The sequence below is a fragment of the Pagrus major genome, chromosome 12 (genome assembly GCF_040436345.1).
Source record: "Pagrus major chromosome 12, Pma_NU_1.0".
Taxonomy (NCBI): domain Eukaryota; kingdom Metazoa; phylum Chordata; class Actinopteri; order Spariformes; family Sparidae; genus Pagrus; species Pagrus major.
In genome coordinates this window covers 24,289,110-24,316,002 of record NC_133226.1, presented here as the reverse complement: position 1 = coordinate 24,316,002, position 26,893 = coordinate 24,289,110, and the positions used below count along the sequence as shown (strand labels likewise).

At 42.1% G+C, this 26,893-nt stretch overlaps 1 protein-coding gene across 4 annotated transcripts in view; it reads left to right on the top strand.

The window, feature by feature from the left end:
- Nucleotides 1–26,893, top strand: part of dab2ipb (DAB2 interacting protein b) — a 154,076-nt gene that overhangs the window by 74,452 nt on the left and 52,731 nt on the right. The gene's annotated exons all lie outside the window — the stretch shown is intronic.

Below are 26,893 nucleotides of genomic sequence, written 5' to 3'. Positions count from 1 at the left end.
TATGAACTCTGATGACACTATAGAACCTTTGTAAGACCGGTAGAAACTTCAGTGTAGTATATTGAGTCAGCTAAACTTACCACATGCTACTATTTTGCCAACAAAGAAAGATCATTAGACTAGAGCAGAGTTATTATCGTGACCTGATAATGAAAAGAAAATGAAAATAGACAGTGAAAGAAAACTATTATACTAAAACTAAATTAAACAATACCCTTTTAAAAAACCTAAACTGAAATATTGCATGGTTACAAAACTAATTCATTTCAGTTTTAGTGTTTTACAAAACTTTTGCACACTATACTTCAGATCATCAGGTTGTTTTTGTTCCAAGTTTAGTTTTTTACCAATAAGGCATCAGGTTCATGAAATAAAATGAAGGTAGCACCTTCTCGCTGCACGTACGGGCATATAAAGATATTTTAATTGGAAGCATTTAGTAGAACATCCTGTCGCAAACAAGAAACTACTGTAAAAACTAAAACTAAAACTAATTTAACATGAAAATTAAACCTTTCTGAAGACCTGAAACTAGACAAAAATAGCAAAAGCATAATAATGAAAACTGAAATCAAGACAAGACAGCAGATACTTTGGTTCCCAGGTTTGCCAAGCAGTGCATGTGTGAGACAGTAACAGCTCCATAAAATAAGTCATTACAGGGATTGGTCATTGTCAACCTGTGGCAACAGAAACTGCAAAGTTCATCACTGGATGAATCACCATCTAATAAAGCCACAACTCTCAAACTATAAAAGAAGCTCACTCTGGTGGTATGCAAAGGATTCTCAAAAATACTTTTTGAAAATGCTATCAAAATACCGAATGAATGAACAGAAATGTAATTTAAAAGAAGTTTCATCTTTCCTGAAATATTTTTGTGTCAACCTGCTCTGTAGTTGGATTCATGCACGTCATACACACCATCCTTGATTATAGCTACGAGCTAAACTCAAACTGTGATGGCAACATAGTAAGTGGAGGAAATACGAAAGGTTAAAAAACATGACAAACAAACAGAAAGTCCCAGTGACAGCCAAAGCAAACAACTGGAAGAGAAACCCATTCAGTATTGAAATCTCTGAAATGCCCGATGTTTTCACTGTTGGTTAGCAGGAGAATTAATAGAACTGTTTTGTGACAAAACTTTGAAGTCTTCTTTTGAAGAACTGTCCTTGTTGGACTTTAAGATAAAGAAATACAGCGGATGCTTTCGGACAAAGCGGTGCAACCGCATTTTAATGTTGTAACATCATAACGGTAGTACTTAGAGATCCTAATATTTTCTGAGGCTTTCCCCCTTTCAATAGACACTGAACACATGCCGTTGCTTTTATAATGGCAAAAGACATGGTGCCAGTAGGTGTCGTCGATACATATAACCGACCCAAGGTATCAGCTCATGTGAGACGACCTTTCATACCTGAGGACGAATGCAAGATTGACACTTTTTGTGTAATTTATTTATCGGATCGATGGATTTTCAGTTTGGAGTTTGTCCTACTTTTGTAAATTTTTCAGGTTCTGGATCTACTGCAAAGGAATTTTAAGCACCAGAGAGTCTTTGAAGTCAGATATAAGAAGAAAAATGGGATATATAGGTCATGATATATTGATATCAGCTGATAAATAAATATGTCTGTGGCCTCAGAGTCTGAACTGTACAGCTCTATTTTGAGTCTTCTTTCCACAGCGATACCCGCGTGATGGTGTTTCACTTCAGGCTGTGATAATTGCCAGTTTCTGATAACTTTCCTCCTAATTTCCTCAGGAGCTCAGCCACTTGGCAAACATTTGCCCTCTCCTAACGATGTCAATTAGGATTCCAGACCAGGCTATGTTGACCTGCGATCGCACTCGCCCTGCTCACTCTGGATTTTTCGATGGTCCTTCCATGCGTGCATGAAAACAGCTATAATTCCCACCACCTTTTTTTCCTTTGCTGCGTCTGGAAAAAAGCCAAGGTGTCCATCTGTGGAGTTTAATTAATGGGGGTGCTGCTTTTGAAGAGATGTTCCACGGCTCTCGGTTTCAAAACTCGGAGCCGAGTTGCTGCCACTCCTCGTACTTTTTAATGAGGCATTAACATCACTGTCAAACTATCACAAGGGAACACTGGCGATTGTTCGGTGTGGAACATGGTGAACTATTCCTCTGGTGCGGTCGGACAAATTGAGCTCATACCTCCTCTTCTTTGTCCCGCTGTCTTTTCTCATCCTCTTTCCCACTTCTGCCCATCTCTTTATACACCTCGCATCCCGTCTATCCATTTCAAACTCATCACTCTCCAATTTCATCCTCATCTCCCATCCCCACCCGCCTCCTTTTTCTAGTAGCGAGGTGTCCTACCTATCAGCGTTTATGTGTTTCCTTCTGATAAAGCGCTCGGTAAAGAAGGCAAACATTGGACAGGAAATTGGAATTGTCCAGGAGGTGTCTTATCTCGCCCAGTTTAACCTGAAAACACACACACCTCGCTTGCAAATGCACTTATTTACACCTAGACTGTATACTGATAGGTCTCCATAAGCTTATCCTGATGTAGCAGGAAAAGGAGAGAAAATGCCTCTCTGGTGCTTTCACTGTTCAAGGACATTATCCAAGCAAATGGTGGATATAGTAACACATGACTATGTGTGTGCTGCAGCGTTTGTTTTGGGGGGGGGGGAAAAAAAAGGGGGACAAGCATGAAAAAATAGTAATGTGCTGTGAGAGGAGTCAGTGACACTCCTCGTCAGCCTGGGAGCAGCCTCCCCACAGGGCAGAAAACACTGCAGAAGAAGACAGGCTTGGGTGGGAAGTGGCAGAAGAGGGAAAAGAGATGATGAGATGAAGGAGAGATGGAGGGGAGGAGGGAGGGAATCCTATACCCTGAAAACTCCCTGGTGTGCAGATGTGCAGGCTTGAATATGAGAGATGCAGGGAACATTTAGTATTCACTGTACGTCTCAAACGCTGTATTTACCACATAATGTTGCAGGTTGTGTGAAGTTGTGTCGGCTATATTTTGGTACAGCACAGCAGAGTTTGATTACTTAAAGTAATCATCTTAAATTCTCCTATTGAGGGCTGCAGCTAATGATTGTTTTCATTATCAATTCATCTGCTGATTATTTCCCCAATTAAAGGTAGAGAAGGCAATTCTGGAGGAAGATAGTCGATTGTTGAGTCTCGTTCCCAGATCGAGCATTCGAGGGCCTGAGAATGAGACTCAGTAAACAACTGACCGATGATAAATCAGTTGTTTAGTCTTTAAAATGTCAAATTAATAGGTGATTTTTTTTTTCAATTGACTGATCAATTATTCAAATAGTTGCTGATTCAAATAATTTCTAAGGTGTCGTGATTTAATTTTTTTACGATTCCTGAATGGATTCTTTGATTCCTGAATCGATCGAGCGCTTAGTCCCTTAGCTCAACGCTAACACATAACAGGGATTACCTTGAACATGCTAAGGGAAATTAGCATCGCGACCGTGATGATATTATCTGAACAAGCGACCCATTTTATTTCACGTTTCAAAATTCCCAGTGAGTTTAAAAATACAGTCGCCACTAGGTGGAGACCTTGTGTACCACTAGAGTGCAGCACATACAGTATGTAGTATAGATATCCTATTTTATTTATTGTTACAGCATTGTAACAGCTAAATGTAGCGGTTTATGTCAGCAAGTATACTGACTGACGTCTGGTATGACTCAGGCGTGAGAGGTGTATGATTCAACTTTCTCCCCATGCCCTACTGTGAAACAAAAACATAATATTGAATTACAATACTTAGAATTATAATATTTAAGTGTTCAATACCCAAGTATCGAACCCAAGTATCGTAATGGTATTGAATCGGGAGATATGTCTATCATCCCAGTCCTAATAGAGTCCTTACCTTCCTTGTTCTACTCCTTTTACATTTCACAGAAACGTATTTATGTGTATTTTTAGTATTATTATCTCTTGGGAGCAAACACACATCATCTTGAATACGCTCACACACATTTTCAGTGTGTGTGTAAGCTGTGATGACATTGTTAAGCCCTGTAGCCTGAGGCAGTCTCAGGGGAGTGACCTGCAGATGAGGAGCAGCTGGACCTCCAAAATGAAATATTCATCTGCGTTAATCAGAGACCAGAACACTCGCTGAACACTCCAATCTGTAGCTAAGCAGAAACACAGCCATGTGTGGGCGCACACGAACACATGAACGGGGTTATTATTTTCATATTTATACTTCATTACACCGACATTGTCTTAAAAATATAGTCAGGTTATTTTTTTCAGATGTATGGTGTCAGCTGGAGATGGTGAAAGGTTGCACAATTTTCTGCTTTAGCTTTCACTTGGGGGGGGGGGAGAAAGTTACAGCTTCTCAAATAAACCACAATGAATCATTAATCAAACACATTCTTCACTCTGCAGTTACAGATTCTTAAGGAACGGAGCATAACCTCGCAGCACTCAGACTAATAACAACTGAACTGTTGCTGGTTGTGCCGGATGTTGTCCTCCTACAGTATGGATCCCCATTCACCTCATAAATATCAAACTCATTACTGAAAAAGCTACAATCTGCAGCTTTTTTTCTGACGCCACCCTGTTTGTCTTGTGTTGTTCTCTGCTGCTCTGACCCGCTCGACATGATTTACTTGTATCTGAGAGATGATCTGACCCTGACTAGCCTCTGCTCTGTCATCTGATCCGCACTGACCTTGCTTGGACCGTGTAGACACACTGATGAATATCACAGTGGTTGTAGCTCTTTAGCGACAGCAGAGTGGAACATATGGTGGGGTTGATGGCATCATATTTTTTTCCAATAAGCTCCTGGCAGATTTTATTTTAGAAATAGAAATTAACTCATCAAGTACAGAAAGGTAGCACTTGTCTTTGGCTGTCTACATATATTGAAATATCGATATGTATAAATGACAGTTTAATTCTGAGGCGGTGCATCTATTCATCTATATAAACCCTTTGGAACTGCAGTAATTAATCCATAAAGGTTCCCTGTAGAGTTTTTAAACATAAGTAGCGCTGTGGAGCTGTAGTACACAGTACACAGGCAGCACAATGCACATTCCTGCTAATGCTAGCAACACTTAAAGCACGGGTCTCACTAAAAAACTTGGATGGGCTTTGCAGGATGCGGCAGTTATGTTACAGTCTGAGCCCGTACTCTGAGTGCATGTTGTTTTTTTTAATAATTTATGGATTTGCCCTCACATCTGTGTGCATGGACAATGATAGTCCGCCTAGTAAGAATGTTACGATGGTTATATGAGAAGCTTTCTGCTGGAAGGGTTAGGGTCTTAGGTGATAAATTATAAAGATGCAATTACTTGTATTTAGAAGCACCGGATGAATGGGTCTTCACATGACTTTCATGCAGGTGACCAGAGTTTGTGTCCAATGTGTAATTAAGGTTTTTTTTAATAGATTTAAAATTTTTGGCTCAGTGAATTTGTTGTTTTTAGCTATTTAAAAGAATATTTTCAGCTTTCGGTCAAGGTTTGCTTTGGTTCAGGTAATAAAACTACTTGGTTAGGTTGAGAAAAAGATCTGTTTGGTTTAAAATCATTAAAAGTTAACGAGCAGAGATGATCACATACAAATTTTAAAAATTAAGTTAAAAGTGACGGGACACTCAGGCACACAACGCTCAATATGCTGTGTGACACAGGACGTAAGGTGCTTTCCTTGGGCGAAAGACCAAGTTTTTAGGGATGCAAACAAAATAGAATGTTTAATGAGGAAGGAAATGCATCCAACACCTTTTGTTGATAAATGTTAATGTTAAAGCAAGTTTTTTGTGTTAACTCAAAAACTCAAAGGGCACCTTAAATTATGCTCCAGTCCTCTCTAATAAAAAATAAATACCCTTCAGTCATGTCTCATCTCGCTGCTGCTGCTTTCCTCCCCGTTGCATCATGCCAGATGTCACTGGTCAATGTAATTCAGGGTCACTCATGTACTGTTTGACTCATTAAGCACACAAGCAAGAGAGTGCTTCAGAGTGTGTGTGGATCTTGACTCTTCTCTTCTTCTCAACACCTACAGAATCTCGCCCTCTGTATAAATACACATTTGATTGCACACACGCACATTTTACCTACAGAAGTGTTTCTCCACAGCTTCCCTGAGTGCATCCAAAGCATTGCTGACATCATTGCTGTCGACAGTACCCTCCTCCCTGCTGTTCCTGCCTCTCCAGCCTTTTACTATGTAATGGGAGTACTTGTCTGTGTGGATTTTGTGGCCTCAGCACTGGTTGGGTGGAGCTGACCGATTATCATTATGTGTTTTTTATTCTCTTGTCTGTAATCGCATGCACCCAAACACACAGACACTGGCACACACACATATTTTGTGCCAGTGTGTGTGTTTGGGTAACTGCAGCTCTCAGCACTGTGGGCACCAGTGACTCATGCGTTTTCATGGAAGGAGTGCTTCTATAACACAGCAGGAAGGTTTTTCTTGCCGTCACTCACGGCGCTGAACATTAGCAGATGGATAAAAATGGCTGAACCGATTTATTATGTCCGTATTTCTCCTTCTGTTTCTGTCCCCTGTTTCGCACGGCATATGGTTTAATTATGTTTGCATTGCATGTACCATACTGTATGCCGAGCAGTCTCATGGATGCATGCTGGGTTTCCCGGGGTGTAGAAGATGAATGGATGCAATAAAACGTACAGAAGACAAGACAGATATAACAACACCAACAAAGAGCACAGGGAGGGAAGCTAAACAAGACTTGTAAGGACTTAATATGGTGCCATTGTTCTCACATTTCATATTATCCTGATCCACATGTTTAATATACTGAGATCTGGAGTCACAGTTTTTGACTTTCCACCAAAATATGATCTGGAAAGCTTTTCAAATCTCCATACTGTACATAATGGCAAAGAATAAAGATACTCTCATTTACTTCACTTAATTCCTTTAAAAGAAATCATGGAACGTTTGTCTCATTTAGAGATACAAACTCCATTTCTCATCAGCGTTTAATTGGAAAAGCTTCCTCGTGTCATTAAAACACTTTCCAGAAACAATACAGAGGGCACGGCTACTTTGTCTTTAATAGTAGCTGCAGGCGTCAAATTAAGAAGGAGTGTATGTTTTCAAAAAACAGTAAAGGTGATCAGTTTGAACATTAAACACACGATGTGATTTCTGCTGTGAGGGGGCTCTGTCAGAACAAAACAAAAGACATTTGCAGAGTGTTTTGTGGGGAGAATATAGCTTCTGCAGCTGCTATAGCTTTGGAGGAGGAAGTTGGTGTAAATCCAGATCTTCTGGAGGAATAAACACCAAGAGAAGTAAGTTCTGATCTAGAGCCGTTTACCGACAAGAGGAGAGCCCAGAGATTACTTTTTAACTTTCAGAATTTAAGTAGATTTATCTTCACTCCTATTTATCAACTTGACTGCAGCAGCGATCCGTAGAGGTGACCTCCATTGTCAAGTTTTTATAAACTGTAATGTTAACAGCCGATTGGAGCCGGAGAGGAAATGTACTTTACTACATAAAGATATTACAGAGAGGAGAGGGGTAAAAGAAGAGAGAATCAGAGTGCTGTTGCTCGCTAGCTTACGGCTAACGTACAGTAAAGCAATCTGGCTGTTTTAGAGGAAATAAACACAGTGGAGTAACGAATGTTCACAGACATGTAATGTTTTAACATTTTATTTACATTAAGTCTTGTTTGCCGACTTTTCTATTTCGGAAGTAGCGACAGGCGACCAAATGAAACACTCCGTTACATTGAGTAGACTTACGGACTTGTGGATTTCTCTGGGTTTGAACATTGTTTGAAAAAAAGCATCCCAACTTTTTTGTAATCAGGGTTTTGTATATCGGTACCTTATCCCATCATTTGGGTTGGGTTTATAATTGATTTGAGGTTGTACATCTTCCCCCTCACTTTGTTTATCTTGCTTTGGATTGAGTTACAATTCCAGTGACCATATAAGGTAGTGAAGCAGCGGTGCCGGCGTGTGTGTTGTCAGTAGCTTTCGCCTGTAACTCCGAATGGCTGCTTTAACACGATTCAAGAGCCCTTGATAGAAACCCCCCTGTCATTTTCCATAAAACCGCACCAAAGGGTGCCATGTTAATTGTTGCAGGTGGGGGTGTTGGAGTGTACATGTGTGTGCGTGAGGAAGATCCAAAATAGAGCAGCATAGTGAGGGAGTGAGAGACATCCATCCATAAATCCAATAAAGTGATGCCATTTAGAGTTATTAAATTCTGTAAACATTCCCCAGGTGGATTGACTGTAATATCCAACCTTTTTCTATTGCTCCCTTCCTCGTTCCCACCTCCCTCTCGCTCACTTAGTTACTGACATTCACTTTTTTGCTCTTCCAGCATCCCAACATCTATTAACCCTTCATGTTACAACCTCAAGGTTCGTACTAAGTCCTGAAAGTTTGGGTTTAGGTACCATGAAATGCTTGAGTCAACCCTACCATCATCTCTCCCCATTTTACTTCCTCGTCTCGCTGTTCGCATTCCTTTTGTCCCTCTGTTTTGCTATCATTTGTCACTTTGGTTCTCTCTTATCTACTCCGTTCATGGTAATAGTTATGTTTGAGCTGTTGTTCGGAGCTGCGGTTCACTGGTGGAGTTCTGCTACATTAAACTCAATTCAGTTCTTGCAGACTTGTCCCTGGATCCTCTTCTCTCTCTGCCCTCTTCTTCATTTCGAGCCACTGCACCAGCATCCTCCTCCTCGCTCCTCCTCTTGTTCGAATTTGTCATAATTTGCTCACTCCCCAACCCTGTTATCTCTCCTCATTTTTGGATGAAGACGTCTTATTTACCAACTCTCCATCCTCCTTTTTTCCCCCTGTCATTTCTTCAGTTCCACTCTCCTCATGCTGAATGTCACATGCTTGTTGATCACATGTGCACTTCAAGGCAGAAAGAGGAGGAATTTCCGAAAAAAATAAAAAACAGTGTCTAGACCCAGCCTGTTTTTTCTTATTTTGATGTCTTCAGGATGTTTCTGGGGGTCAGCCTTTGAGCAGTGGGTGTGTAGCCACCAGCCATTTAACAGCATGCAGGGTGTGAGGGCAGGACTCTGTGAAGACGTAGCGACCAGGTGCCAGATCTCAAGCATGCATCCAATAACCCTTCCCAATCAAACTGGATTCAAAACCCACTAATGTCTGTCCTTTGTCTTCATTTGGCATGTACACAATAGGCATTCATTCCAGTGCCAAATGACTCTGCAGTAGTTATGAGTGTTTATTAGCTCCAGCTATGATCGGCAGAGATGAAATCACGGTGGCTAATATTTTGCCCATTTTCAGGCGCAATGCTGTGACGTGTTAAAGTTAAGGACTTTGGCGTATAATGCTTTTCTGTTCATCTCCATTGAAGCAGCGCTTGATAATCTCTCTCTCCCGATTGGTACCAGAGCATGTGAGTGTGAGTGAGCGGGAGGATTTTTAATGGTGTGCAGAGCGGCCTTTTTGAAAAGCCTTATCCCCTGCGCCATCTCGCTCCAATTTAACTCCGGTTCCGCTAACACCGTGAGTCCGAAGCACGCCATACTTTGAAATGAATCATTTCTGCTTGGAAAATGTGGTTATTTTGGATGCCAGGCTACAATTTAAGCTACATTTAGAATACAACTCAAATTTCTTCTTGTTTTTGGAGCGAGCAGTGAGCGATTTGAGTGGAGCGGGGTGAAATGTGAGTGGAGTGCAGAGCGATAGTGAGTGGAGCGGCCTGGAGAAGCTTTGAGCAGGGGGGAACGAACAGCGCTCCACTCTGCTTTACATGCTCTGATTGGTACTGCGCTCGTCTCTTCTCGATGCAGTCTGATGAGGTACATGATCCCTGTTTTCTGATGCGTTTGTGACGTCGAACTGCACCACAAAACAAAAGAAAAAGAAAGGCGAACTCGTCTACTGGCAATGAGAGAGGAGTCAACAGCCTATTTTTGGCACAGGAAAGCTACAAGCTGGAGAGGAGGGGTCGACTTTGAATGTTTTTTTTACAAACCTAAACTGACGACTTCTACCTATTCTGCCTGTAACCCTCTACAACACACACTCATGCCCACATAGACGTAAAGGTAGTGATCCATTGTATTACTGTTTCATTCTGGCATCGTTCATTCACTTATTCATTCACTACATGATCTGCTCAAATGTTGATTCATCATTTATTGGTGATGATTTTAAGGATGTAGGCCTGGACACTGCCCAGAGAAGTAATGCACCAAGTAGTGCCAAAAATCAAATGCCCAGTCACAGATTTTGTGCCAATCTGAAGAAAACACAACAGCCGTGCTTTCATTATGTTCATCGCAGCAGAGTAATTAGGCAGAGGAAGAGTGCATCCTTCTCCCTCTCCTACTCTTTTTGGCGTCCCTCCCCTCTCGCCATCTCATTTGCAATGCATCAGCATGATTTGGCGTAGATGAAACAGAGCTCTCAGGGTAATAATGTGTTGTACAGAGCAGGTTTCACCTACCACTGTGCATGATTAAGCTCTTATCCCGTGCAGACTAGGATGGATTCAGTGAACCCATCAATAGCATCTCAAAAAACTTAATGCCTCTAATTTGGCGATGATTACGAGGCTTCGTGGCATTATCTTTTTCTATTTGAGATTATAATGAGGATTTTATTAATTCAAGAGTCATGTGGTGTTGTTTAGGTGCTTACACAGAGGTGGGTGTTTTTGAAAAGGTTGATTTATCCTGCTTTCATAAACAAAGTGCTCTTCATCGGCTTCAAGGACAGAGATGACTATTCAGTTTTGAAGTTCCAGCACATCAGCTAAGACAAACTGTTCTGAATGAGACTGGTGTCAGCTTCAGAAGTGTTTAAACACCCTCAAAGACAAAGAACATCAGCACCAACCCACTGAAAATCGTTCTCTCAAGCATTCAGGAAGGACGTGTTTGAGTGTTTACAGGTTAGAAGACGAAAAAGCATTGGTATCTGCACGAGCACACACTGAACACACACAGTTCAGATGATATCTATATGAGCTGACCTCCCATATTTAGAGGAGTCATTAAGTAAAAGTTTTTCTGGTAACAAAATGGGGTATTTTTAGAGACATCCGGACATTTTTGCAGGTGTCGTTATGGCAACAATACAGGTTATTTTACCCCAATTTACCAATCATTTCTGACCCCTAACCAATTCGTTTCTGTGCCTAAACCTAACGAGACCTCAATCACGGCGTTGTCACAACATAAAATTGAAACATAGAGATTGAACATATCCTTCGTTTGTGACATTTATTCTGCCGATTGGGTTCAGCTGAGAGGCCGGGAGGTCGTACACTGGCGGCTTATTCATGCGATTATGTCCTGAAACCCTTCTGAAGTCTTGTTTGTAAACTGAACAAATTAAGTGATGCACAAATTGTTCCCCTTAAAAATATCCACGGATCATTTCAGATTCAGCTAATAGCCCTAAGCACAGTCCCTCAAACAACTTCAAGAAAGCTTTTCGCAATTGAAGGGTTCCATTACGATATGCTAATGTACAATTAGATTTCATATTGCCTTGGTTCCACTTCTCAGCTCAGCGCCAAAACCTTTTGCTTGTTATTTTCTTCCATTAAGGAAAGTCAGCGTCCCTCATCCCTATACTTAATGGACAGAAGGTTTGTACATACTGTTTACAATTTTCCAAATGAGTCTAGTCTTTGGTTCGGTGTATTCCAGGGAGCTGTGCTGTATATTGCTTCTCTGATCACTTTACCATCTGCATAATTTGTCGCAGAATCATCCCCGGAGCAACGCTCGTGGTGTTGACACCTGCCCAGCTGGTAGGTTTTGGTTGCTCGGTTGATGTTTGACCCTGCTGGGCCTTCTGTGAGCTGGGCGAGCGTGGCCAAGGGTCTCCTTTCTTTCATTCTCTCCCAGGGTAATGAGCTGTAATGGATAGGGCCTTGGGCGTGACAGGAATACCGAGGGCCCCATCAAAGCAGTGCCCTGCGCATCCCTTTAAAGGACTGCTCAGTACGCATGCAAACACCCATTTACTCATTCATTCCTGTCTTTGAACTACTCCTGTCACTGGCTCTTCAGTTATTCATCATGCACCAGTATTATAGGTATCAGAACGTTGTGGCCTTCTTGAAGCATTGCTGTCTAAATTTAAGGATTACATGTTTTTACTCTATAAAAACTATATGTAACTAAAGTGTAACTATGCTGGAAGCTCTGACATTTTCACCACTCAAGAGTTGGCACCAAACTGTAATGAATGTAAGATTTACATCTTGTTAGGAAGTTATTTCCAGTCTGTCTGTTGGCAACACAAAGGCAAGAATAAATGTTGGCAAAGTACGTTTGTGCAAAACCAAAGATACGTTTATTTATGTTGCAACTTTACGTTTCTTTAGGTCCAATTTTCAATGATTCTCTTGTCCCAGTGTTGTGCTCATGATCTGGTTAGTTGAGGCACAAAACCCACTTGGTTAGGGTTAGCAAAACATTGTGTCTTGGCTCAAAATACCTGTTTCGGTTGCCACAAACACTGCTAGACATGTCCCAAGGTCTTGTTAAAAACACCCAGTTTTAGCGCCACAAACATGGCTGCAGAGTGCCTGACTTCCTGTCAAAAATATCAGTTTTTCGTTGCTACAAACATGGCTGGAAATTGTCCTGAGGTCTCCTTAAAAATATCCAATCCTGTCGAGTTTACAAATGTTGGTCCCTTGTCAAGAATATCCAATGGTTTCATACTGACAACTGTTTAAACTGCTGTCACTGGTTTCTCCATCACCGTCCCCTCCGCCTCCTGACATGGAAGTCGGGTAAATGTGACACGTTTTTGATATCCCGGTGACTGGGCTGCTGTTGGCACATGAGATTCATCAGCCTCCATTTTGTCACCTGAAATAACCCTTGCACAAAAGTTTAAAAATTTTGGGTCAGAGAAAACTCTGTTTTAGCAGGACTGCCACATAAATTCTATATATTGACTAGACGCACACACAGAGGCACACATTAGAGAAAAGAGTTCATGGCACTGACAGTCCAGATGGTACTCAGTGACTCTTATAGACCCACTAAATTACGATGGTGATGACTCTAGATGGTTTTTCACCACTTTCGCTTCACTAACAGGCCTCTCTGCCACTTTACTGCTCTGCTCGTCCCCCCTTTCACTCATTTTTGTAGTGTGAGTATGTGTGAGTGCATGTGTATGTGTGTGGTGTGTAATATTTGCGACGGGAGTCTGCCAGGGTTTTTTATTCTGCCATGTGCTAATAAAAACCCATGTATTGCAAAAGTCAGGCCCTTCTCCCTGTGTGCATTCAGCATACTGTGGTATGAGTTTCATTGCGCTTAATTCAAACTGGCCTGCAGTGAGAAGAAGTGTACGAAAGCTTTAGTTTCACCATTTAGATCAGTATCATTGCAATTAACTGATGGTAACGAGCCAGTGCGCCTTGACAGTATTCGTGTTGCCAAAAAAATTAAGCTCCAGGAAATTTAAACTAAGACTTACAGTGGGTGTTTTTGTTTGTTTTGTTTTTTAATGATCTAAAATGAAAGTGTAAGAGAGCAGACACGGTGATGGCAGGCAATCACCGTAGAGATATTTCAGCTTATAAGAGGGATATACTCGGTTTAGATTCAGTTACTCTCTGATGACTGCATATGCGATAACAGGTGATATAAGTAGAGAGAGTACAGCGAAATGTGCACTTCATCCTAACTCACCGAACTTCCTGCGCTTGGAGGAGGGAAGTTTTCTACACCGTTACCATCTGTCTGTCTGGTGTGTTTGGATAATTTGCAAAAAAGGTGAAACTCTTCTCAAGTTTCAGCTGTCTGATCATCATCATCCTCACTTCCGTTCCTGTTTGTGATGCAGTGATCTCGCAAGCTGGCCCTCCATCCAGATTTTTTCATCTGGTCCTTCTGACTTCACATCACAGGTGGCCAGCATCACCGGCAACTAAACTCAGGCTGTGTCCAAAATGACTCACTCGTTCACTTTTCCTTATATAATGGGGACACTCAGGAGTTTACTCTGTGGTGCATTGCATTGTGGGATTTCTTTTCTGAATGCTCTGAATGTACTGAGCGGGTCGGTGTGTGTGTGCAAGCTGGCTCGCAAAAGATGAAGGAATCACCTGACTACCTGTCAGACTGTATCACCGCGTACAAGCGGGTACACAATCTCTGTTCACAAGGCTCCACAGTTACTTATCCATCCCGTCACTCCACCGGCATGTTTGTAAGCAAAAATCCACATCTCTACACTGTCTTATGACCTGCCATCTCACATCAACTTCTTCCACCATGTCTTAACTTTACTGATTGGGGCTCTACTGCTGTATGCTTGATTTTTCATATTTATAATTTAGGTACATCACTGTATGTGTGCTCAGAAACTCTGGTTTGAAGGTATGGAGGACCACAAGTGTCATGGAAATAGTAATAAAACATTTAACTAATTGTACTAATTTTACAAATTAATTTATTAATTAATAGACTAATTATAAAGTAATTTTAATTACTTTATAATTAGTAGGAGGAGCCTGCATATGGTAGGAATTTAAAAATGAAATATTAATCCATCAATAAATAGTTCAAATTAAAAAGGGATTTACATCATAAAACAGTACATCATTTAAAAATGCATTAATGAATACATAAATAAAGAATGGAATTTAGAAATCTATTTGAAAATGCAGTTTTAAAAGACAAATAGCTGGAATTGAATTAAGAATGCAGATTTTAATCAGGCAATTTCCTTTTCTATCTGCATTTCCATTCACCCGCTGCTTTTTCCTTTTCCTATTAGCTGTTCGATTTGCTTTGTCAGTTAGCTTCTCCTTTTAGCCTTTCCGTGACACTTTGGGCCTTGAGCTGGTAAAATGAGTTAAAACAATGCAAATTAGCCATCAATAGATTAATAAACTGATTTATAAACTAATTTACTTTTGCCTATTTTTATTGCGCAATAAGTTAAATGCTTTATTACTATTTCCATGACACTTCCTCCATATGAAAGCAGGCTTATAGGTCATAAAGCTTCACTACCCACTGCTCACTGTGCCTCCTCCAGACACTGCTGTATCATCAGACTGCCTTATGTCTGTGTCAAGGCTCCACCGCTGTAATAATCCACGTCTTTATTAAATAAATGCATTGATGGAAAGGAAGCACAGGCAGAGATAAATGCTACTGCTCGGCTCCATATTCAAACTATTCCTTATTGATATTTTATATTCTTTATTATTAGATGTCTCAGCCTTAACTTCTTCTCGATTAATGCGAAGATCAAACGTCTATGTAGATCAAATAACATTTAATATGAGCACTGTTACTGTTATTTATCATTCTTCTTTGTGCTCTATTAATTATATACTTCCGCTGTAATATTCATCTCATAACGCTCAAACTGTGTGAAAAACAGGAGACAGACTGGCATATGTGGCGCAACAGCAGCACGGCTTCGCTGGTGCAGGCTGACCTAGTTTAAAACAAACATTTAAGGTGCCGAGCTGCCTGTTTACCACCCTGCCTGTTCATCGCACCTCCTGTGAGCACAAGGATGCACTATCGCCAAAGTCAAAGGTGCATTAGGTTTCACGCTGTGCTCTTCCACCACTCCCTTTTACATTTACGATACCCCCTTTCTCACTGGACAAAAAACACTCAATCAGATCTGGCTGGAATGATCGCCATTCATTTCCAGGTCAAATGACTCTGCAGTCGTCACAGGTGTTGATCCTTAATACTTTGTTGATCCTCGGGAATCAATAAAGTATTTCTGACTCTGATTGGAAACATAACACCAGGGTGGACGCACTAATCTGGACCCCTTCTATGCAATGAAACGCATTGAAGTTTTAGACTAGACTACTACTTTTTTGTGCTGCAGTAGTAGCCACGCTAGTAGCTTGCTTAGTTAGAATTTATTGTTAATTATTTTTCAAAACACGGCACATCAGCTTTGCACACATCATCCCACAGCAATAACAGACAGAAGTAAATGAAGTACAGCACAACATCACACCGCTAGCTAGCTATTTACTTCTCTTTTCCTCGTTTTATGGCGGGTGGCGACCAGGGTTAAGGTACATTACCACCACCTACTATGACAAGTGAAAATGAAAAGCAAGCGGGGATGATTTTGGACTAGCTGGATTACTTCAGATGATATTATCGGTGCCGAACAGTTTCCATTCGTCTCCGTTTAAGGAGTGCTCGAATATCATTCAGTTGATGTTGAGTTTGATAGAGAGATTGAAGCACAAGATATAAAAAACGATTACCATAGCAGTGTCACTAGCTCCCATGCTGTTTTCTGGAGCATTCATGACGTCAAATGTCACACACCAGAAAAAAAAGGAAGGCAATCTGGTCTACTGGCAATGGGGAATAATTCAATCCCCTATTTTCACTCACTATTTTTAAAGTGTACTCACATTAAAAAGAAAAACCTGCATATATGCACTAATTTTGGTGTTGCGCCGCATTGCATTCTCACTATGTAGAGAATTGTTAATAAAGGGGCACAAACTGAAGTGAAGGAGAGATGAGATGGCGCCAGACACATCTCAGTATTCTTTTAAAATCGGCTGTGTTCTCTGAGTGCTGTTATTGTGAGCGGGATTATGTCTGGGTCAGACGTTCAGCTTTTCATTGTGCATTTACAAACCCTCTCCAAACAGCTCCCTGCACTCAGGCTGCACTCTTCTCCTCATATCAGAATTTTTTTTTCAAATGACACATTCACAGTTTTTGAGCATGTCCTTCTTTTTTATCGATATGCAGCAACATATTTCAGGGTTTATAAGTTTCTCGTTTATTTTCATACTTGCAGTTAGCAATCAGAATTAAAGTGTGTTGTAAGACTCGCTCATTTTGATAATATTACCTTCCAAGGTGTTCGGAAATCAGTGATGCTTGATAATTGGCTTCAACATTTCTGCAATTAGGATACAATGTGTATATCGAATTTGAGGGCAGCAGCTTGGATATAAAGCACCGAACACATGTCTAGGCAAGAGCGAGACGGGGCGTACTGCAAATATGAAATACAATTTTTTTTTGTTGCTGTGTGTGCTGATACAACTTGATTTTTCTGGCACAGAAGACACAGCTAGTCTGATCTTACAGCTGTTTTTTGCAGGACAGGTTTTGGAATTATTTATATTGGGATTATTTTAACAGAATTTGAGCTTCTAATATAAGTCTAAATTAGCAGGAATGATAATTTTTTCATCACAAATTTTCATGTTCACTGAAATAACTATTACAGTCATGATGACGTAACATTTGTTGGGGTCTGGACCAAACAGAACCTCTGAGGGTGTCCTGTGGTGTCTGGCACTAGGGCATTGGCAGTGGATCCCTTTATCCTTTTCGAGGTAAAGCCTCGCTGGATCAAACTTGTTACAGTGCTTCCCATGGATCCCTAATTGGATTGGGATCTGGAGAATTTGGAGGCCGGGTCGACACCTTGAGCTGTTCCTCAGGTTGTTCCTGAGCAGTTTTTGCAGTGTGGCAGGGTGGGATGTCCTGCTGAGGGGGACACTGCCATCGGGAATTGCCGTAGCCATGATGTCGTGTACTTGGTCTGCAACGAGGTTTGAGAGGATGATTCGTATGTCATGGCGATTTTGATAATATTTTGATTAATTGTTCAATCTTATTAACCAACAACAAATCTGTTTCCACTGTGTGTATACTCCTGGAGTAAACCAATGATTGACCTGACCATAGAATGCAAGGTAATATAAAAGCATGGCAGAAATAATCTCAAAATGTTTCATAGAGTTTAATCACCCACTTTTCATTGCACTGGATTGGACCTGACATTGCTCTGACTGTCGGTATAGTAATTACGCTATAATCCACAACAGGGCATGCTGAGATTTAATGAAAATCAGCTTTTTGGTCAGTACAAATGCTGTTATGGTTCAGTGCTTTTCTGAACACTGGATAAAGCTGTATTATTCAAATACTTACTGCATACTGTATCAATATATATAAAAATAAAGTGACTTCATCGTCAGTTGTCACTTGAAATGTTTAAGGCAGACGTATTTGTCAACTTGAGCAGGAAACAGGTGGCCAGCAGCGAGTCACTGAGGTACTTTTCATGATTGGGTCATTTGAAACTCAACAATGTACCTTTGACCAGCGCTTTTGTTTAGAAAGGGTGTGAACTCAAGAGTCAAGAGTATCTGTACCCTCCTCCACCCTATTGTGTGGTCATTTGGTTTACACGTGCACTACTGTGTGTGTGTGTGTGTGTGTGTGTGTGTGTGTAGGGGTAAGGGTGATGTCATGTTTGATGACATCATTGCAGACGTGCAGGGAGTGCAGATTAGTGGCCGTGGCTCTTTTGAACCAGCTCTCCACAGCTGTCCCGCCTTATCTTGTGTCCCGCCCGAGTCCTTCATCCCCCTGTGCCAGCTCTGCCAGACTGTAAGCTCTAGAAATAGCCTCAAACTCACACTTATCTCCTCTGCCAGTCTACCAATCCCGGCTCAAATTGAGCGTGGCAAAACCCTCCCACCCACATTCCAGTCTCACTACCACCAACCCTTTGGCCGGCCCCATCGGCCAAGTCACTTTGCCAAAGCTGAGCTCCAGCCTCATATGCACAGTGTTTTTTCTGTCTGAGCCCCAGCATGAGTCCTAGTCTCACAGCTGAACCGAGTCCATGCTCAGGGCAGGTTGGCGACACAAGCAAACCCCCCACCCCTTCACCCCCAGTCCCAGCAACAGCGGTGGTAGCAGCAGCAGCAGCAACAGTGGCTGACAGGGGAGGCAGCACACCTCGCAGCAGAGTTGACAGGACAAAGAGCACACACACTCCCACTGGAGCCACACAAGTGGGGGGGAGGCAGGGCCAAGCTAGGCTGCACCACACACACATACATGTGACACCCCACCCCCCCCCCCCCCCTGCACACCATATGCAGGCTCCTCCCTGCGCAAGGAGACAGAAATGGGAGGTGCAGTCAATCACTGACAGTGAAAGGGAGAGCTGGAGTTGGAAAGAGGAGGGAGAGACAGCAGAGGAGAAAAGGGGACAAACCCTCATCATTCTCAAATCAGAGTCAAGTGTCGGGGTACCCTTAAATTCATTCATGCGGAGCGAAAGACAGCAAACAGAAGAGAGTGTGTCCCATTTCAGAGACAACACAGGAAGTAGGGCATGCTCTGTACGGGGTGAGCAAGAGAGGGTGGGAGAAAGACGGGAGGAGAGGGAGCTGCGAGAGAGAGGGAGAGCATTGTAGCGCTCATTCTCCACCCCTTGTCTTAAAGCAGCAGCAGGAGGAAAGGGAGAAGGAGTCAGGGAGAGAAGGAGGAAGAGAAGCACAAGTGAGGAAGCAAAGAGGCGAGCAGCAGTCTGCATCGGCAGCAGGGGGGGAAAATGGAGCATTGAGATCGCCTCAGCCTTCAACATCCCTGCCTTTCTTTTTTTTTTCTTTTTCTTTTATTCTGGCTCAGCCTCGGTTTCTCTCCTCGCCTGCCTTTGATTGTTCTGTGGAATTCTGACAATGCCTGGTGAGTGTTATCCTGCTTTTCACATGTCACTCGCCGTCCTTTGTGTGTTGGTTTGCTTGGGGATCATGCAGTGGGAGATTATTTTATCGTGTGTGGCCACGAATAGAAATGTGGACTTGATGCTTCATTGGGACTGTTTACGCTGCTCTGCCCTGTGCACTGTTTATACTCCAGCTGTGCTGTCCTCTCCTTGCTATGCTTGTCTCTCTCAGTGACAATGCAAGGGAGGCTGCTCTCCTGAGCACACATACACACACACTCTCTCTACTACATCCTGCGTACATTGAGGATACTCTGTCAGAATTATATAATTGCTTCAGGTCCCAAAGGGGCTTTCATTCAGAGCATTTATAACCAGCGATATTATATATATAACACCAGAGATGATAATGCAGCAATGCGTGGCAACCACATCCTAAATGTAGCAACATCACACAAAGCTGGCCTGTGTTACGGAGGGCAGCCAGCTAACACAAATCAGATGACTGGGCCACGCTGTGAGGTCAGCCGCTGGTTTTGGCCGGCGTTCTCAGTCGAAGTCGTATGTTGGAAGCAATTAGCTGTTTAAAAGGAGCTGTGTGTCCCAAGGATACAGAGTTTGGAAGTCTGCAAGAGCAACAGCTCATCTCATTGTAGAAACTGTATTGTAATGTCTGCACAAGAGAGGAGGGGATGAGTGGAAGGGCTCTTCTTGGTGGTTAGTCATCATTTCGTGCCGGCCTTGGGGAGTTTGTAATCTGTTACTCTTGTATTCTTGCATACAATTCCCAATAACCCTGGAGAATAGAATTAAGTAATTTGGAGTATGATAGTGTCAGCTTTCCCAGATATATTGACAGTTTTCAGATGGGTTATTACATACATTTCCTGATAATAATTCATTTTTTCCACATGAAAATCCACAGTCCATTTAATGCACCATACACAGCTGTACAGCTGCAGCAGAAGTCACATGAGTGTCGGCACCTTGTAGAGTGCACGCTACGTACATGCATGTAATTAGTCAGCAGCCACACATCAAGTATAATTAACTGTTATTAATTATTGCAGTTCAGTCTTTCATTTTGATTTGTCTCATTAGCAAGATGTCTGAAACACAGAGGCCGCCTGTCAGTAACTGTTCAACACACCCTGCCAACTTCCCTGCCACAATAACGCAGGAAGAGTTTAGTTGCTGGAGAGCAGCATTCAACCAAACATTTATTTTCCTCGGAGGCGGCTTCACCGGAGGAAGCCATCTTTGGTTTAGTAAACACATAAATGATAGTTTGATGGTTCTGTCGCTTGTTTACTGCAGCATGCAGATATGTTTCAGTGTGAGAGCTCAGCTGGTGGTCCTCCTGATTGTAGCCCTCCAGAACAAAGCTGAGCTTGACTCCTACATGTCATGCTCCAAGCATTTGTGTCAGTCTGTGTTTGGATGCACTAACTGTGATTTTTTTTTTTTCTTTTTTTTTTTTCTTTCCTCCCAGCCTGGGGTTCTGTATCTGCCTGTATGCATGAGTGAATGTTTGTACGCACAGTCATACATGTGCACACTCTGAATGCAAATATACATATGTTTTGAGCATGTGTGCGTTTAGTGCGCTTCAACATTCCTATTTTAGCTTTCGAGCCTGCTAACCAGCAACCTAGACGAAAGATGGCAGAGCGAGAAAATAGAGCTGTTAGTCATTTTCACAGCCTTTAAAATGCAGTTGGAGCAAGAGTGAGAGATGGTAGGAGCGAATGTGAGATGGAGATAAGACAAACAGTGTGAGGAAATAATAAGATGATTGAAACGAAGACAGAGAGGGCGGACAGTCGGCTATTGTTTATGTTGCAATATTTTGTGTACTAGTTGTTCGGGCTTATTTTCACGATTGTCATTTTCTTGATTAATCAGTTGGGTGTTTGGTTCAGGATATTGAGAAAAATGCTGATCACTTTTTGGAAAGCCCAAGGTAACGTCCACAACCAAAAGATATTCAGTTTACTGTCATAGAGGAGTAAAAAGACCATGAAATATTCATATCTGAGAAGCTGAAATCAGAGAATTTGCAAAATGTGTTTTTTACAAACTGACTTGCAGCGATTAATCCATTGACAAAATAGTTGGCGGCGTACTTAATGGTTGACAACTAATCAATTGATGGACGTTGATGCTCTGCTAGTTGTGTGCGAGTACTTGATTATTTGTATCCACCTTTTTCCTCACGTGAATTATGGGCACCACTTCTTCCTTGGTATATCTGTGCTGCAGGAAAATTAGTAATAAAAGGGAATAAATGCAGAGCTTAGCTTTGTACAGCACCTTTCTGCTGCTCCTCCCCATCTCTTTGCGTCATTCCCTGAGTCTTCTGTCACTGTGTAATTACTCTGTCACAGATCATCTCTGTGTTGTGCATTGATTTACTGAGAGCTGATGAAGTGGGGCAGAGCATTTGATCAGACACATTTACAGGGAGGGAGGAGTGGGTCAGGGCCGCACCCACAGGGCTACTCGGCCGGGGGTCAAGAGGTCTGAGCCGCTGGCGGTTTAGAGAGGGGGGAGGGGGAGAGCAGGCACGGTTTCACACTTAATCAACAGCACTTCATCATGACCACACAAACATGAGTGTCCAAGCAAGCACAGGTGTTTGGGTACTGACCATTGAGTGTCTGCTGTCCAAGTATCTGATTCAAGCAATTCTCAATTTTCCAATGTGTCGTCGCTGTCCAGAAAATCATGCATCGAATGGTTAATTTGGTCTTTTTCAGAAAAATTAAAAGATTAAGTGTTCCTTAATGAACCGAGGAGATTATCGTGTTTCTTAAAATACTCAGAAAACATTTGGATTATCTGAAAAATGCGTCGTCACAGAGCTGAAAAGAGTGTTTTGGTGATTCATGTTTGTGGCAAGACAGTAACGATCAGTTTATCTGATAAGTGAAGCCATTGCTGAAGTATCTTGAACCTGCATTCTTTCTAATGGCCAACAGGGGGCAACTCCACTGGTTTCAAAAAGAAGTCAGATGTTTATGAGAACATGACCCTATGAAGTGGTTATTCTTCAAATTCAGTTTCAATGGACAGAAAAAATCGGAAAGTGAGACTACTTCCTGTGTATTAATTGGATTATTTTGGTGGAGGAGGAGGTTGCAGCTGGCGTTAAGAAGGCTAACATGTTTTAAATGCTTTATTTGAATCCACCAATTTCATTTAAGTACAGAGGCTCAAACGTTTATAGAAGATTAAGACGGCATGAAAGGAGAGTGACACAGATTTTTCTCAATTTCCGTGTGCTCGTATAAAATGACTCAAATGCTTTGAAATTTCTGATGCGTGTCAGCAAATCGGAGGTTGGAATATTGTCTTCCGTCTCGCCATTGTGACTAGAAGGACCGTTGACGTAGGCGAGGACTTTCTGTAACATTTTTCTGGATCTCCTCAAAACCTGCCTGGGAGAGGATGAAAGAGGAGCATATGCTCATGATGGGGCAGCGTTGTGCGCTGTCAATAATTGAATCACTCATTCGCTCTCTCCTGCCCCGAAGGCCGGAGTGCAGAGTCAATAGGAACGACACGAGAGGAGGAGAGCTCTCAAGCATCGGTCCTACAGTAAAGGTCTCTTTCTGTCCTTCCGCTCTCGTTCTCTCATTACACAAACAAACACACAGGCAGATGAACCAGAGACGGGGAAGTGACATCAGCTCTTCTGTCTCTTTACAGTAAGCTGCTTTACAAAACATTAAATGGAGGGTAGGCTATAGAGGGATGAATGAAGAAATGGAGGGAGGGGTATTAATGCCTGTATTGCTCTCATTCCTCTTCCAGTACCCACTTCTGGAGGAGAAGACAGAGAGACGCTGTGTGTGGATTAGGCTGATCTTTTATCAACACTTTGCAACATTGCCAATGGATTATTGCAGCCACATATATTAAAGGGACAGTTACCTCGGTATAAATGGTATTAAAAAAAAAACCTTCGACAGTTGATGAACTCTTACAATATATCGTCATATTGCATAATTCTCACATGGGAGTAGATTACCTTCCAAATTTAACAGCAGAAGTGTCTAATTAAACCCAATTATCAGCCATGATTCAGTGCAGTAGCATTAACAGTTATTATTCTTGGTCTTACCGTCCTCCTTATTGCAGCGAATTTCATATTCTCTCTACTTGAGTCACTGGAATGCTGATGTGAGTTCGCTCTTCTCTCGGTCTGTTCGTCTTTTTCTCCCTGTCTGCCTCTTGCCTGCCCTCTACCAACACATACTTGTCCAACACGTCTCACCCATCTCTCTCCGTCCGCCACCCACCTCCCTGCGATGCAGACTTGTGGAAGCCTGCCTGGAACGTACTGTATCCAGTCATTATTTTTTTCTTTGCCTCCCTCCCTTCTTCTCTTTACCTCTGTGCAGGCAGGTGGTGCTCTACTAAACAGGTTAGTGGTTAGCAGGGGAATAACTTCTCAGAGGCGAGGCCTCCCAGGGACTGCCAACAGACAGACAGTTAGCCGAGAGAGCCCCGTCCCTCCCACCTTCTCTCGTGACCCCGTCCCTTTGCCGAATACTGCCGTACACTTGGCTCATGACCTCGCCAGTGCCCACCCACACACTTCTTGGCACGATTTGACATGGATTTTTCTCACATCGAATACAAATGCATTTTCTGTTTGTATGCGCGTGTGTGGGTAAAAATCTAAAAATCTAAGAGTCGTGCACCCGCATGACTCGCTGAGCACAGAAGGCTATTGTTCAAAATACTTTTTCCTATGAATAATGAAGATTTTGAGTTTGTTTTCTGCACTCCCCTCCCGCTACAGTGATTACAAGCTTCCACAGATAGAATAGCCTTGCCCTGTCCCACATTGGGAGCAGTCACACTCCAAACAACTCTGTGAGGTATGATATTATCATGACCCAGACCAGAAGAATGAGGAAATCCCCCCTGAGTGTTTAGTCTCAAGGCTTTGCCTTGGCTTTGTAGTTAACCTTTACCCAGCCATTCTCCAAAACAGCACACAGGCATGCAGGTCTGTTTACTCGTGATAAGAGCAGGCAATTCCAATCCATTGCATCGGGAGAGGAACGAGTACATTGAACCTCCTTTAGTTCCCAAATCATACTTAAATTGTTTTGGAGCTGGAGAACCGGTCCACATATAATGGGGTGCAAAGACCTTTTCTGCTGTATAGTTCGCAGTAAATTCCAATGTCAAGGCAGAGTTTGACTCAAGTCTTTTAAAATAATGACATCTGTATAATTTCTGTGGAAGGACTGAGCTGAAATTTTCTACTGTGGTTCAAAAAGCTTTTTAATAAGAAATACTGAGACTGGTCTATGCCAAACTGGACCTTTTAATCATTTCAGAGGAGATGACTGGCATCTCTGGGGGTTTTGGCTGTGTTTGGAGCTCAAACATCAGTTTGAATTGAAGCGTCTCTTGACAGCATGTCTGAGTTGTGACATCAGTCTCCCCTCGCTGGCTATGTAAAAACAAGCATACAATACATCTGGCAGTTTGTCTCCTCCCCAACCCGGCTGGCCTTATTTTCTCCTTCCCTCAATTGCTCCCTCTTTCCCTTTTTTTTTGTTGCCTTCCTCCCCTCTTTTTTTTCTCCCTTTTCCTGGAGTCCCCCTCTCCAGGCCAAGGACCCAGCATTTTCCCACAGAGTGTAATGCTGAAGGCTGAACCATTGTTTCCTGCTACAGGGAAACAGGGAGGGAGGGAGCAGGCAGGCTGACTTCCTGGCTGCCAACATCGGGGTCTATGTCAGTGTGAGAAAAAGCAGGGGAGACGGATCTGATGATGACAGAGAAACTGTGTATCCTACCGAATGACTTCAGCTAGAAGACGATAGATTTTGCTATAATTTCAGACAGAAGCACCTAAATAACTTCCTAACGGCTGTCAGCTTTTCAATGCTTTCTTTGCAGTTATTTTTTTCTTTTCTCTCTATTAAGAACAGAGACAGGAGGACTCTGACCTTTACAGAGATTATTATTAAGCAATTATTCAGCTAAAGCATAAGCTAGGTATAAAACCATGAAGAAAAAGTACAGCTATGTCAAAGGACATAAGAAAAAACTACCAAAAAGTACAACAAAGTTGCTATAAAAGCACTTATTTGTTAGAATATATTCCATTGGGTACTTCTTCAGCTTTACATTGAAGTATTCTTTAAAAATCATATATAATATGTATAAATTGTATCTTATTTTGAAGGACCATATGCAGCCCCCTAAATCGTACCTTTATAGGTCAATGTCGTGAGCACAGTGTTTATAGCATTACTTCATCTCGGTATAATGTTACACTGGGCTATGAGGCAGGCTTGTCCTAAATAAGTGCACTGTCTTTTTAAATGGGATGTGGAGAGGGGTGTGTTAGTAGCAACAGACATCCTTTGGGAGCGGTGCGGTGTAACTCAGAGGGCAGAGGCTCCAGCCACGTTCCCAGAGACTCAAAAATAGTCGGGAAAAACACTGAGACCAGTCGCTTGTGAGGAATGCGACCCAAACTGAAGCCGCCGTGCCGTTTTCTGGATCCAGTTTGGAGAGGTTCTGCTGGACAATGTTTCACATATTCAGTAGATCGTAAGTGTCATTTTGTTTTAACACTTTGGATGGTTACAGCACAGCTGCACGCTGTGGTTTTTTGGAAACCTCTGTCTCTGCATCCACCCACGCTTCACTTAGTGACTGTACATTGTGGCTTCAGCTAACTATTTTCGCTACATATATGCCATAAAGTACTTTACGTATGAATTATGAAAGTAAGAAAAGGTCAGAATACTTAATTAAAAGAGTGCCGTACATCTTTGAATAGCTGGAGAGGATGGTGCTGAGAGAGAAACAAGGACAAGCTTAGACTTGAACAAGAGAACTATTCAGCGCCAGAGGCAGATCTTGTCTTTAAAGTGCAAATAAGAACTCAGTATTGACGGCGCTTGACAATTTAGAGCCAATTATGTGCTAAAGTTACTTCACCTGTCTAGATCTGCTATTAATAAAGACGCATCTATGAGAGCTGGAATAAATTGTGAAAAAATAGTATTTAAAGAGATCATAGGCTCTTAGCCATCAGAGTTTTTGCTGTGTTGCGTGGGAAGCGAGCCTCTGCCCTCTTTTTCTCCTTGTGAACTCCTTGAGTGTTTGCCTGCGTCTTCGTCCAATGCCACAGGGATGTTTGAATATTCAGGTCAAGAAGTGAAAAACACTTCCTCATCTCCCCTACTCCTTTGCACATGGTGTTATCAGTTCCCCAAGCACTTGAAGAGTTATGCAAGAGTTCAAGAGAAAAAGCTTTCTTGTAACTAATTTATATTTTCCTTAGTACGTGCTGAAAGAAAAGAATGATAGAATTAAAATTGATCATTTTTTGCATGCAGTTTGGTCTG